Source organism: Mustela erminea, chromosome 8, assembly GCF_009829155.1.
Source record: "Mustela erminea isolate mMusErm1 chromosome 8, mMusErm1.Pri, whole genome shotgun sequence".
Lineage (NCBI taxonomy): Eukaryota > Metazoa > Chordata > Mammalia > Carnivora > Mustelidae > Mustela > Mustela erminea.
This window is the reverse complement of record NC_045621.1, coordinates 58,180,435-58,194,977: the sequence shown is the minus strand read 5'-3', so window position 1 is coordinate 58,194,977 and position 14,543 is coordinate 58,180,435. Positions and strand designations below refer to the sequence as shown.

The window sequence follows — 14,543 nt, the reverse complement described above, 5'->3', positions numbered from 1 at the left end:
AAAGAAAGGGGCGCCTGGATGGTTCAGTCAGTTAAGCGTCTGCCTTTGGCTCAGGTCATGATCCCAGGGTCCTGGGACTGAGTCCTGCATGGGGCTCTCTGCTCAGCGGGGAGTCTGCTTCTCCCTCTGCCCCTGCCCCCACTCATTTTCTCAATCTCTCTCTCACTCGCGCACTCTCTCTCAAATAAATAAAATCTTTAAAAGAAAGAAATATAAAGAAAATAGTATGAGATAAGCAAGAACTTTAATAAAACTAAAATGCAACCACAAAATCAAAACCAATAATAGAAATAGTAAAATGCAGAACTGATATTGCAGAGAATCAAGTGGATAATATGAGAAACTAACTTTAAACCACAAAGGGAAAAGACAACACATATCACTAAACCAACATGCAGATAATTAATGTTTACAAAGAAGATAACAAAGTGGAACAGAATCAGATAAAACAGGAAAATGTAATGTAAGCAGAAAAATATCAGTGTATGCATACTGGAAAGGATTTTTAATACACCCATCACTAGGCCTGTCTTAGCAATTTTCTTAATTAAAGGAATCCAGAAAAATGTCTATAAGCATTCAGGCTTAAAAGATATAATCTTCAAAAATGAGGGGGAAAAAAAAAACAGAGACTACAGATTCCTCTGCAATGCTTACTGAAAACAGATACTGAATAAAGAAATATATATGGAATATTAAAAGTAAAAAAATTACCCCAAATGTGATATGCCACTAACTTCATATTTGAATACAAAGGAATGACTAAAGGGGTACCAAGGGTTTGAGAGAGATCAGGGACTGTTTAAAATGACAGAGACTCAATCCTGTTTAAGAAATGGTGAGAACGATCCAGTTGAGAGGAAGAGGTCAACTAGATTATAAATTGTGTACATCTCCGGATGGTAGGGAACAGGAAATAAACATAATTGAAAAGGAAACTCCCTTACTGCATCAAAAGAAAGTTGCAGATATAGACAGATAGATATGCTTAATAGGGAGAAGTTGAATGAGTTAGTTCTGATGACAAATTGACCCTCCAAAGTAGAAAGCATCTGCTAAATGACAGTAAAGAAAGGGATGGTGGAGAATGATGAGAATTTTGAACAGTTAATTTAAAAATCAAAGAAATAGAATAGAACTGAATAGGCGCTGTTAAAGGTCAATTATATAATGAATTCAAGCAGTTATATTCTGCCCTCTTAAATGATTTCATCCAGCACAGTGTGCTCATTGGGGCTGCATAGAGAAAGCAGGAACACAGAGGGACCCCAATACAAGTATGATTAAGTGGGAGTGAAGGTATGAATAAAATTAAAACAGGGAACCTACGATATTTAGAATATTAGCAAAAGCATTACTAAAATTATAGGCTATGAAATCAGAGTAGGATAAGAAAATAATGAAAAAAAGATGACAGCACGGACAGGAAAAATGTAGAGAGGTCAAGCATTTGCACAGGCAGACAAGCAGGAGAGATGTGTGGTCAGAAAGCAAAGTGAATGCACTGATGACCTCAGTGGCAGAGTAGTTATGGATGAATACTTGAGCTAGATGTAGTGGAAGGAAAGGGTCAGAGGAGATGGGAATGTCAAGAAACTGAAAGCCAGATTCTTGGTTATGCCATGTACACAGGCTTTCACAGCACTCAGAGATTGCTAACTACTACTGTATCACTATATTTTGATATTCTGTATCTACTTCCAGAGGAAGAAGAATCACAATAGTAGAATGTCCATGTCCTTAGAGGGAAATTTGGTCAGCATCAGCAATAGTATGTGGGAACTTAACAAAGATATTTTCCCATCCCGGGGGGTTTAACTGTTTAGAGCAATGACTATTATTTGTATATATTGTCAAGAGTTCATACAACTAAGTTTTACAACTTATATGTGTTTCCCCAATCACAAATCTAAACCAACTCTCACCTTCACGAAGCACAACCTGAGAAAAATAAAGATCAAGGTTTTTCTCTCTCACTTCTCCCCCATCAGACCAACTAACGTCTTTTGTAAAGTATAAACGATTTTATGAGTATGAGGTATGATTTCTAATTATGGATTTAAGCAAGTATAAGATTATTACCATTGCAAATTTAATAAAAAAACAAACAAACAAACAAACAAGAAGACAGATTCTTACCAAAGGAAGGTGACTCCCTCCCATCCTCTAATCCTGAATCTCTTTCTCTGTCTCTCTTTCTGTGTTTATGACCACGATGCCTGTGACGTCGATGGCTTTTTCTTCCTCCCAGGGGCACGTGAACTCCAATAAATAGTGTCCGATGACCTTCAGCAGAAGCAAATGCATGATTAAACTCTAAATTATTCCAAACTGCAGAAGAGGATGATTTACACGTCAATAGAACTCAATTCAATTCAATCCAGCAAACCATTTTTGAGTGTTTATGGAATGTAAAGCTTGCGACTTGGCATGTATTTTGGCACTTAGACCTATTGAAATATACCATAGATCTATCAGAAACATTTACAATACTAATAGTTTGGTTATAGATCTTACAATAACCATTAGTTTATTAATTGCCTTAATCTCTCTGTGTCTTTTCCTTATAACTTATAATTATACACTTCTCATTAAGAAAATTTATTCTATTTTCTCCCTACCCTCAACTGTTATCTCATCAGTCCCCTTCCCTTCACAGTTAAGTGTGTGAAACAATTACTATCTCAAAAAACAGATTTCACCAATGTCCACAGTAATGCCAAATTCCATGGAGATTTTTTGGTTCTACTATTTCTGTCTGTGGCACTTGATACTATTGACCACTCTCTTCTTGATGACCACTTTCTCTTGGCACTCCTCCTCTGTTTTGTTCATATTAGTTTTTTTGTTTTGTTTTTTGCTGGTTCTTCTATTTATCCATTCAAGGTTGGAGATCCCCAAGCTCTATCTTTGACTTTATCATTTCAGCTGATACGTATTTATTACAGGCTCTAAGACCTAAAACTTGATGATAGATTGCTCTCTTGGGCTGCCGTCCTATGCATACCTCCACTTATTAGACATATTACTTGCATATCCTTCCCACAGGCATGTCAAACAACATGTCCATGGAACTCATCCTCTTCTCTGTCTTCCAAGTATCAGCCATCTATCGTCTATGTTAGTAAGTACACCATCTATCCTGTCATCTCAGAGACCATCTAATTTATGACCAGGTCCTCCTTTACATCTCTAGAATCCATTCCCTCTTCAGTATCCCTAGTGTTGCTGTCTTAGTTGGACTCTGATCATTTCCTACCAGGACTACTAGAACATTCTCCTTCCTGCTGTTTTTTGTTTTGTTTTGTTTTGTTTTCCTTTCAAGCTACACTCTTGTCCCACTTTTTATCCATCCTGAATGCCAATGGCTTATTTTTTTCCCCAAAAAATGCAAATCTGACTACATTATTCCCCTACTTTAAACTCGTTGATCATTCTCTGTTGCCTATATGAGAAAGCTCTTAGTTCTCTTTAAGGCCAAATGAGATGAGATCTTCCCTCTGCCTATATCTCTGGCATACTTCTTTTTTTTTTGTTTTTTTTTTTAGATTTTATTTATTTGACAGACAGAGATCACAAGTAGGCAGACAGCTAGGCAGAGAGAGAGAGAGGAGGAAGCAGGTTCCCCGCAGAGCAGAGAGCCCGATGTGGGACTCAATCCCAGGACCCTGAGATCATGACCTGAGCCGAAGGCAGCGGCTTAACCCACTGAGCCACCCAGGCGCCCCTATCTCTGGCATACTTCTAAATACATTCTGCTTCACATACTATAAGCCAATGTGAGCCCATTCATCCTTTTAGCCAAATGTCCTCGAGTCTCTGTTTTTACTTAATATTGTTCTTATTCTTCCAATTGTAGGAAATGTCTTTGTCTCTCCTAATTATCTGGTGAAAACCTACTCATCTTTCAAGTCTCAGTTCAAGGATTATGCGACCTATAAAATTTTCCATACCCTCTGATTCTAAATACAGTTGACCACTTTCTTCCTTAAGGACTCTCCAGTACTGAATGACACTTGATTGTAATTACTTACCTAAAAGTCATTTTTTTCTTATAAATCATCTCTGAGAAGGACACTATGTTAGTCAATTTGTATCTTTAGCAACTAAAACAGTGCTGGGCATACAGCAGAGGCCTAACAAATGTTTACTGAGATAACAAACATTTTATTGAGAGGTATTATGCCATGAATCAAGAATACAAATATAAAGAAGATATGATTTCATTCCTATAAGTCATCAGGTTTCAGGCCTTCCCAACTCACGAAAAAAGTGGAACTCACAAGTGTGATGTATTGCCCTGGGTATCCCTTCCCTGAACAAACATATCAGAATAAATGAAGAGAAGATGTGAACCCTAAAACAAACACACATTAATCTATGCATTCAATATAATTACAAATTTCTAGCATTATTATTTCAACATAACTAGACAAATAATGTAAAATATATAAGGAAAAACTGAAAGCAAAATAACCAATAACATCTTGATGAAACTTCACCTTGTGAAATATCAAGCTATACCACAAAGTTGTATACTTAAAGTAATTCACAATTTTGGAATCTTAAATGTTAGTAATTTCAAATTACTTGGACCATCACTACATTGTTATTCTCTAATATGTTGAAGATTATTAATCAGGAGGAATGTGTTGAACATCAAAGAATTCAGACAGACCCTTGTGTAAAACTAGCATTTAAGAGTCAGAAAAAGAGGGCACCTGGGTGGTTCAGTTGGTTTAGCGACTGCCTTCAGCTCAGGTCATGATCCTGGAGTATCAGGATCAAGTCCTGCACTGGGCTCCCAGCTCCACCGGGAGTCTGCTTTTCTCTCTGACCTTCCCCTCTCATGTTCTCTCTCACTGTCTCTCTCTCAAATAAATAAATAAAATATTTTCTTTAAGTGTCAGAAAAGGAAATTAAATACTTAATAGTTAAAAAATAATGAAGTTATAGACTTTCAATTAAATATGGGAAATTAAATACCTGCTTTCTATCTCTATTGTTGCTGGACACTACATTCTTAATGCCAAGTTAGGAAACAATTTTTAAAGAACACTAAAAAAGGAATGATTAATAAGTTTTGTTACAATTAAGTCAGAAACTTCTCTTTATCATAAGAGTTGGGAGTCTACAAGGCATTAAAAAATGTATTTCTGGAGCACCTGGGTGGCTCAGTGGGTTAAGCCTCTGCCTTCGCCTCAGGTCATGATCTCAGGGTCCTGGGATCGAGCCCCGAGTCAGGCTCTCTGCTCTGCCGGGAGCCTGCTTCTCCCCACTCTCTCTCTGCCTACTTGTGATCTCTCTCTCTGTCAAATAAATAAATAAAATCTTTAAAAAAATACATATAACTGATTAACATATAACTGTATATAACTGTATATAAAAATGTATATAAATGTATATAAAATGTATATAAATGTATATATGTATATAAGTGTATACATATATATGTATATGTATATATACATATACATATATAAATGTATATGTGTATAAATGTATATAATGTATAAATGTATATAAATGTATATAAAATGTATATAACTGTATATAAAAAATACATATAACTGATTAACACATATAACTGATAAAGGACTAACTAACAAGATATAGAAGGAAATCCTACAAATCCTAGGAAAAGATGAAAACCCAATGGGAACATAGACAAAAAAACTTAAATAGGCATTTAATAAAAAAAAGAAAATACAAATTGCTAATAAATGTAAGAAGAGGTCCACTAGTTCTCAGGGTAATGGAAATTCAAACCATAATGAGGTATCTCTTTACTCCCACCATCTCAAAAATTGAAATGGTTGACAATTTTATGTCTCGGTGTGGTCTCATATAGTACCAGTAGTATTATACAAAACTACTTTGAAACAACATAACATTCTTTATTAAAATTGAAAATATGCATACCATATAACCCAGCAATTTCCTTGGGCCCTAGAGAAGTACATGAAGGTGTATAAAAATATAAGAGACACACATAAGAATCTCTACAACTGCACTGCTTATAAAGACAAAGTGCTGGAAACAAACCCAAAATCCATTAACAGAATGTATTAAGTAGAAGATATTCACACATTGGGATATATAGAACAATAATCCACAGGTATGCATAACAATATAGATGAATCTCACATACTATTGAGCAAAATATATATATATATATATATAATTTCTTTTATAAGGCTTTAAAAATAGAAAAACTAAAATATACTGTTCAGAGATGCATACACAGGAAAAGATCAATACAAAAGTCAGAAAACTGGCATAAAGGTGAATAGGATCTGTGACTGGTGAGAGGAACATGAGGAGCTTCTGGGGTGTTGGAAATGTTCTGTTTCTTGATACAAGTTTTTGCTTCAATAATATTTAAAATTTATACATAGGCTTTATGTACTTTTCTGGAGACAAACCATAAGTGACTCTTAATCTCACAAAACAAACTGAGGGTTGCCGGGGGGAGGGGGTTTGGGAGAAGGGGGTGGGATTATGGACATTGGGGAGGGTATGTGCTTTGGTGAGTGCTGTGAAGTGTGTAAACCTGGTGATTCACAGACCTGTACCCCTGGGGATAAAAATATATGTTTATAAAAAATAAAAAAAAAAAATTTAAAAAGTTAAAGAAACCAAAGAGGAAGAGTTTTAAAAAGGGGACAGCTACTAGTTTACATGCTATAAAAAAGTCAAACAAGATTAAAACTAAAAATTAGCCATTACAGTTGGAAATTGATGTTTATCTGTTATCTTCATAAAAGCAATTTCAGTGAATGAGGAAACGAATAAAACTGAGGAAATTTAGGCAATGAATATTTCCTAGACGTGAAAATGAAGACTTTACAGAGGGCAGTACTGGAACTAAATCTCAAGATTGCAAAGGTTTCTAATAATTACTGCTGAAGATAACCATTCCCCAGACAGACAAAGATAAGAGGCACCAGACACCTTAGGTGCAAGTCCAGAGGGCCTGGCTGGGTATAGTGAATATTGTCTTTGTTTATGAAATGTAGATTCGATGGGCCTGTGCCAAAAGTAACATCCTAAAAAGTTGCCAAGTCAAGGCTAAAATAAACCATCTGAAACTATATCCAAGCATAATCAGATAAAAGGATGCCAAGACAGACAGCTGAACTGATGTCTTGAGGACATTAAATGCAAGGAAGACCAAACTGAAGGAGTTTCCTGAGGCAGAATCTTGCAGGCTGGTTAAAATATCAAAATTCACTTGGATAAATAACTATGATTGAATTGTTGGATCACATGGTAAGCTTATGTTTACCTATATGAGGAACTGCCAGACTGTCTTCCAAAGTGGCTGTACCATTTGCATTCCAACCAGCAATGAATGAAAGTTCCTGTTGCTCCACATTCTTGCCAACATTTGATGTTGTCAGTGTTTTGGATTTTAGCTATTCTAATGGGTATGTGGTGATATCTCACTTTTAATTTGCAATTCCCTAATGACATACAATATTGATCATCTTTTCATATGCTTATTTACTATCTGTATTTCTCCTTTGGTAAGGTGTCTGTTCAGATTTTTTCCTATTTTTTAATTGGATTTTTGTCTTCTTATTGTTGAGTTTTAAGGGTACTTTGTATATTTTGGATATAAGTCCTTTACTGGATATGTCTTTTGCAAGAATCTTCTCTTTAGTTTGTCTTTTCATTGTAACATTGTAACAGTCTTTCATAAAGTATATGTTTTAATTTTAAGGAAGTTCAATTTATTGGGGTGGTACAGCCTGTTAAGCACCTGGCTTTGGCTCGGTCATGATCCCAGGGTCCTGGGATCAAGCTCCTCATCAGGCTCCCTGCTCCATAGAGAGCCTGCTTCTCCCTCTCTTTCCCTCTGTCTCCCATTGGAAGTATGTGAGTAGTAGAAAAGAAGCAAAGTTTCAGTTGTATAGAGCCAGAGCTCATCTCCAGAAAATTCTTCTAAATTCTACAGGTTATGTATACAAGAAGCTTGACATAAGTTTTCTTAAATTTTAAGACAAACCTAAAATTTTTGTGAAATTATAAATAAGTTATAAGGATTGAAGCAACTTCTCTAGACTACATTAGTAAAAAATAAATTTTAATTAATAATGATAAAGATAGAGTTAATGTTCCATATCCTTAACAGAAAATTATATTTACAAATCCTTGACATTAAGGGTCAAAAATTTAGGGAGAAAATATTACACAGCTATGCCAGTTCATTTCTAAAAGTATGCTATTTCTCCAAATGTTACAATTTTGTGCTATTTATCTTTTTTTTTTCCTAAAGATTTTATTTATTTATTTGACAGACAGAGAGACAGCAAGAGAGGGAATACAAACAGGGGGAGTGGGAGAAGCAGGCTTCCAGCCTAGCAGGGAGCCCGATGCGGGGCTCAATCCCAGGACCCTAGGATCATGACCTGAGCCGGAGGCAGACCCTTAACAACTGAGCCTCCAGGTGCCCCTATTTATCACTTTTTAAGTGAGTATTTGTTGATTTTTTTCTCATTCTAAAGAAATATTCACCTTTGTACCTAATTTATATTCAAATGTTGTTTTTTCCCCTAGAGAACGTTCAAAAATGCTTAAGTGTCAGCCCTCACAAAACCTACATCTGCCCTTAGGCCACCTGTATGTGAATAGCCCACAGTTTTGTGTCTCCATCTCCAATCTCTTTTGCAGAGTGGAAACTGTCATATCCCAAGCACTCAGCTGACACTTCCATTGCATGTCTAAAAGACGACTCAAAATCAACACATATGGGACTAAACTCCTAGTCTTCTCCATCCCGACCCCCTCCTATAAGTCTTCCCCCATAACCCTGTCTATCTCAATTGATGAAAAAACAATTCCCTAGCTGCTGAGAACAATTATCTTGGAGTCATTATAGATTTCTCTCTTTTTCTTAAGCCTACAACCCATCCAACAGGAAACCTATTGGAGCAAACGGCAAAATATGTCTGGAATTTGACAACTTATTATTTTACTTCACCACCCTGGTCAGGGCCACATAATACCCAACCTGGATGACTGAAACAGTCTCCTGACAGTACTTCGTGAATCTACCTTTAGTCCCATGGTCTGCACCAAGCACACTAGCCAGTGGAGTCCTCTTAAAATGCAGGTTAGATTACGTCATTCATTTATCCTTGTAACATTACCCTCTTTTACTCAGAGAAAAGGAGATTTTTCTAGGCCTCTCCGAGGACTTCTGTGACCAGCACACCCCACTCCTATTATGTCTCTGATCTTGCCTCCTGCTGATCTCCTCCTCACCCCACTCACCTCAGCCACACTGGCCTCCCTGCTGTTCTCACTACCGCCCTGGGAACTTGTCTCTTTTTTCCCTGCCTGAAATATTCTTCCTACTTGGATAATTCATCACTTCTTTCAAGTCTTTTCTCATATTTCACCTTCTCAGTGAAATCAACACGAAACACCTACTTAATACTACATCCTACACTTTGACCGTTATGCTTCTCGGACTCTTCTATTGTTATTTTTTCTATAGCACTTACATACCATGTATTTAACTTATTATATTTAGTGTTTACTTTCTAGTTTCCTCCCAAAGTTTTTCCACATAAGAAGAGCAGAGATTTTTTATTTGTTCGATGATGTATCCCAAAAAGATCTAGAACAGTGTTTGATAGTTCTTGATGCTCAATAAATTTTTATTGATTATATAAATATTTTGCATGAATAGAGATGATATTTTTAAGTAAAATATTTAGATAACAGACATGATAATGCACTGGTTACTAAACACATTAAAAAACTTAAGAATGGAAAAAAATGGTATGGCCACAAATTTCAAAGCAACAGTAATGAAAAGGCCACAATTTATGGCTATGAAACCATACAGAAAATACTTCCTGTTTCTGCATGGTTAGAGATTTCTGAAGCAAATGAAAACTGAAATCTGGAGTAAAGGACAAGCTTTGGAGATCAACGGTTGACTAAAAGGTAGAGACCTTCAAAGAAACGTAGACATTTATCTTCTAAATATATGTCTTTACATTGCAAAAAATAATAAATCCCCATAGCTACTGGTTTATATTCCAAAGGGTTTAAACTAGGGATCTTCCTCTTTCTTCTTTGAGATTTGATTATATAAGAGATAAAATCTCTCTCTCTCTCTCTCTCTCTCAGGAGGGAAAACGCAGCTGTAGAGAAATTTCTAGATAAGCTCCCAGATTCATAATCTTAGGGCTCCCCCCCGTGCATATAGCCACCTGGTTCTCACCACATCACCTTAAAGGGGAAGAAGGGGGCATGGAGAACCAATATGGTTATTGTTACAAGTAGTAAGAGCCAGCCTCCAATCCAGAAACCACCTCATGTTCACTTTTAGAACAAAATTAATAAATGTAGATATTAAAAACATCAATGGATTTAAGAGACTTTCTACAAAGATTATATGGGAATATAATAGATGTAAAATATTAAACATGAGGCCTATTACATAGCAGACATTCATACTAAAGTTCCCTTTCCCTTTCATATGGCTCACCCCTCAGTGGCTCAAAGGAATAAGAAGACAGAATAAAATTTTCTTGTCCTATCTCATTATCTTTCTGTTTCCCTGTATATTTTCAGCTTTTCTAATCCCAACTATAATAATCCTGGATTAAACAACTAGAAAATCACATTAGATCCTGTGGAAAACAGTATACAAATAAAATTACCAGATTAACATTTCCATAAATTTTTCCAAAAACTTTATATCCAAAATTGAATTTTCCATCCTAGTAAACATCACTTAAGAAGACAAAGAATCAAATAACTTACTGATAAATATCATTGTTCAGAAATCACTTGAATATTATTAAGCCTAATTTAAACTATTTTTAAGATTTTACAGGGAAAATTTTATTTTATGATATAACAAGTCCAAAAATTTAGTTAAAAGAGGAAATCTCCTCAAATGAACTTTTCTTTTTTTTTTTTTTACTTTTTTTTTAAGATTTTTTTTTTTAATTCATTTGAGAGAGATACAGAGAGAGCACAAGTAGAGGGAGAGGCAGAGGGAGAGGAAGAAGCAGACTCCCCACTAAGCTGGGAGCCCAACATGGGTTCAATCCCAGGACCTGGAGATGAGCTGAGCCAAAGGCAGATGCTTTACCATCTGAGCCACCCAAGTGCCCCTCAAATGAACATTTCTTAAGTTAATCAAAATAGTCAATAATTAATTTCACATCAAGTCAAAACCCCAAAATTAATAAAAATGCAAAATCATTTAGATAAAAATATATTTCAAAAAATATTAGTAAGAATGGGACAGTGCTATTAAAAGATTTTTTGAGATAAGCACAGAACACTAAAATTTACTTAGAATTCACCTATATGTCACTTGAGAGAAAATAGTTTCCCCATTAGAAAAATAAAGGTTCATTAAAGGTAACATTGTAACATTATTGGGTGCCTGGGTGGCTCAGTGGGTTGAGCCGCTGCCTTTGGCTCGGGTCACGATCTCAGGGTCCTGGGAATCCCGAATCCCGCATCGGGCTCTCTGCTCAGGAGGGAGCCTGCTTCCCTTTCTCTCTCTGCCTGCCTCTCTGTCTACTTGTGATCTCTCTCTGTCAAATAAATAAATAAAATCTTTAAAAAAAAAAAAAAGTAACATTGTTTTCTGAGTAAAACAAGTCCTAGATTTTTGACACTTAAATTGTGTGCATACAATCTTGTTAAGCAGATACAGAATTATTATGGATTTTTGTTATGTAAGAGATACCAGTACTGAAAGAACTCAGTGTGGCTGTGGTCATAGTATTCTGACGGTTTACTAAATGCAGTGAGATTAGAGGCATATTTGAGGATGGAAAGGACTCCTAGTATAATTAATAATAATACTAATAAACTATTCTTTATTTAGCTAGGAGGGAAGGGGCCAAGCTTACCTACTCTTGAAGAGAACTGTGGGTGTGTTTTGTTTTGTTTTGTTTTGTTTTTCAGTGAAATGAATACAACACAGCTGGTGCATAATTACTGAGTTGCTACAGCCATTTAGATGTGTCAATCATAGGAAAAGGTCAAGTATATTAAGCTGAATAAGCATGTGATCTTTAATTCCATGGAGACTCTAACAGAGTCAGGAAACACAACAAGCCATCATTTATCATAATATATCAAAGAATTCTAATTCCAACAGAAATTCTCTGCTGAGGGAGAGTAATGGAAAGAGACCAAGAAGGTTGAGTGAGTGTGTGTGTATGGGCTATTGCACTGCTGTTTCTTGGGCTGCTTCACTGAAAAGAAAAAAATGTCAAACCAGTGCTGGTCACAGTCACCAGACCTCAGGGCTGGATTTGTCATCATTACAAAACAAAGGGTCACATGATTGTCACTACTTTATAAAAAAAAAAAAAATTGGAATCTTGTAAGTGCTAATGTTACTCATCAATAAAGCCATAGTCTGAGATTTACTAGTTTACTAAGGTGACATTTAAAAAGAAAAACAAAACAAAAAAACTTCTTTTTATAAGTTTACAACACAGTCTTGAACAAAACACAGCAATTAAATAACTCTGTATCTTGAGATAGTGTTGTTTTTCATCTTGGAACATGAAAAGCCTCAACATGTAAGCGTCAGCATTTTTCCAAAAAATGAATGAATCCTAATAATATGTATTTTCTAAGGAAAAAAAAAAAGTCAGAAGAATTCCCAGTTCTGGTAGGTTGTAAAACAGCTTGATGTTGGATGTTTACAGTACTCAAAGAGAGGCTAGAATTTAAATCAATTGAGAAATGGAATAATAAGGAATGCTTACAGAACATGATCCTTGCACTTAAAAGGTAACTATCCAATTGTAGAGGACTCAAGTCCAACGAAGAGAACAGCAGCAAATATACAAATTAGAATAGAAATAAACAGCAGTAAGCAATACCAATCTGCATTAAAGCTAATGTTCTTATGTGGTATCAGCCATTAAATGCTGTAGGAACTTGTATTAGAGTAAAATCAATCATAACTTGAGCAATCAAGGAAAATTTCATGGAGAAGTTAGAACTTGACTTGAATCTTACACAATAAGAACGAGGAGCGGGATAATGTGTGCAAAAGCAGAGGAGCATTCTGGGGGCATAATGTAAGGTACATGCTATGGCAGGAGAAAAAATAAGGTAAGATAGAATACTTTTATGATCACAAAAGCTTGCAATTTCACTATTATTTTATTTATTTTTCCAGAGAGAGTATGTGTGAAGAAAAGCGGAGGGATGCAGCAAAGAGAGAGGGAAAGGCAGAAAATCCTAACCAGGTTCCATTCATGCTCAGTGCTCACAGTGCTCAGCACAGGGTCCGACTTTGGGCTCAATCTCATGGCCCTGAGATCATGACCTGAGCTGAAATCAAGAATCAGTCACCCAACTAACTGAGCCACCCAGGAGTCCCATCAATTTCACTATTATTTTAAAATATTTATGTTTGGGGGCACCTGGGTGGCTCAGTGCGTTAAAGCCTCTGCCTTCTGCTCAGGTCATGATCCCAGGGTCCTGGGATTGAGCCCCACGTTGGGCTCTCTGCTCAGCAGGGAGCCTGCTTTCCTTCCTCTCTCTCTGCCTGCCTCTCTGCCTACTTGTGATCTCCGTCTGTCAAATAAATAAATAAAATCTTTTTTTAAAAAAATTAAAATTAAAAAAAATAATATTTATGTTTGCTGTTTTATTTTGCAAGGAAGAGAGAGGAAATAGATCAACATATGTTCTGGGATACTTTTAAAAAAGAATGCAAAAGAGAAGGTGGTACTCCTCACCTTCCCAACCCATTTTAATTAATTTGTGATTTCTGAACAGCCCTGCCACTTTGCTTTAGGGAAATAGTTTAGAAAATGAGCAAAAATGTAAAACTGTAAAATATTCCAGATTTAGTTTTGTATTGTATTAATCCAAAAGACATGTGCACATGTAAAAACTGGCTCATTCTGGGAATTATGGTAATTAAGGACAAAGAGGCTTGCCTGGGAAAACAAAGAGTTGTTGAGAAGACAAAGAGATTTCCATGAAGAAAGTTGGTGGGGTTCAACTCTAGCACTGAAGGAATAAAACAAAACATCGGAAAGCAAAGATGAAAAAACCTGGCACTTCTGTATATTTACAAATAAGAGATAATATGATAGACTTTTTTTTTTTTTTAATGGCCACAAATATTTTAGCAGTTTCTCCCACCTGAGGTGAAGTCTATTCCTCCAACCCCTGAATCTCAGTTTGGATGTGTGACTTGTTTTGATGTCTGAGACATCAGCAAATGAGATACAAAGTCTTGGGGAGTACTCTCGTACACTGGTTTTTCCTGCTGTTGTTTCTGGGAACTCTTATGCTACCATGTAATCAGAGCTGCCTAATTTTATCACACAGAACTGCCAGAGTATACTCTCTTAACACCTTATACTTCCTTATAAAATTTTTCAAAATTTCAATTCAAGCACCTAATGTCATAATGTCATATTACTCTACTTCAAATTGCTCTCTTACTCAAGAAAGGTATAAAATAAATTTCTGTGGTTTCAGATAATTTTGAGGACATTTGTAACCCCTTCATTTATACAGAA

The 14,543-nt window shown here is 35.9% G+C and overlaps 1 protein-coding gene across 1 annotated transcript in view; it reads right to left on the bottom strand.

Annotated features, from left to right (window-relative positions):
- SLC4A10 (solute carrier family 4 member 10) overlaps window positions 1-14,543 on the bottom strand; it is a 419,861-nt gene that overhangs the window by 158,588 nt on the left and 246,730 nt on the right. Inside the window, 1 exon segment of the mRNA XM_032355736.1 lies at window positions 2,140-2,286. The gene's annotated coding sequence lies outside the window, so the exon portion shown is untranslated.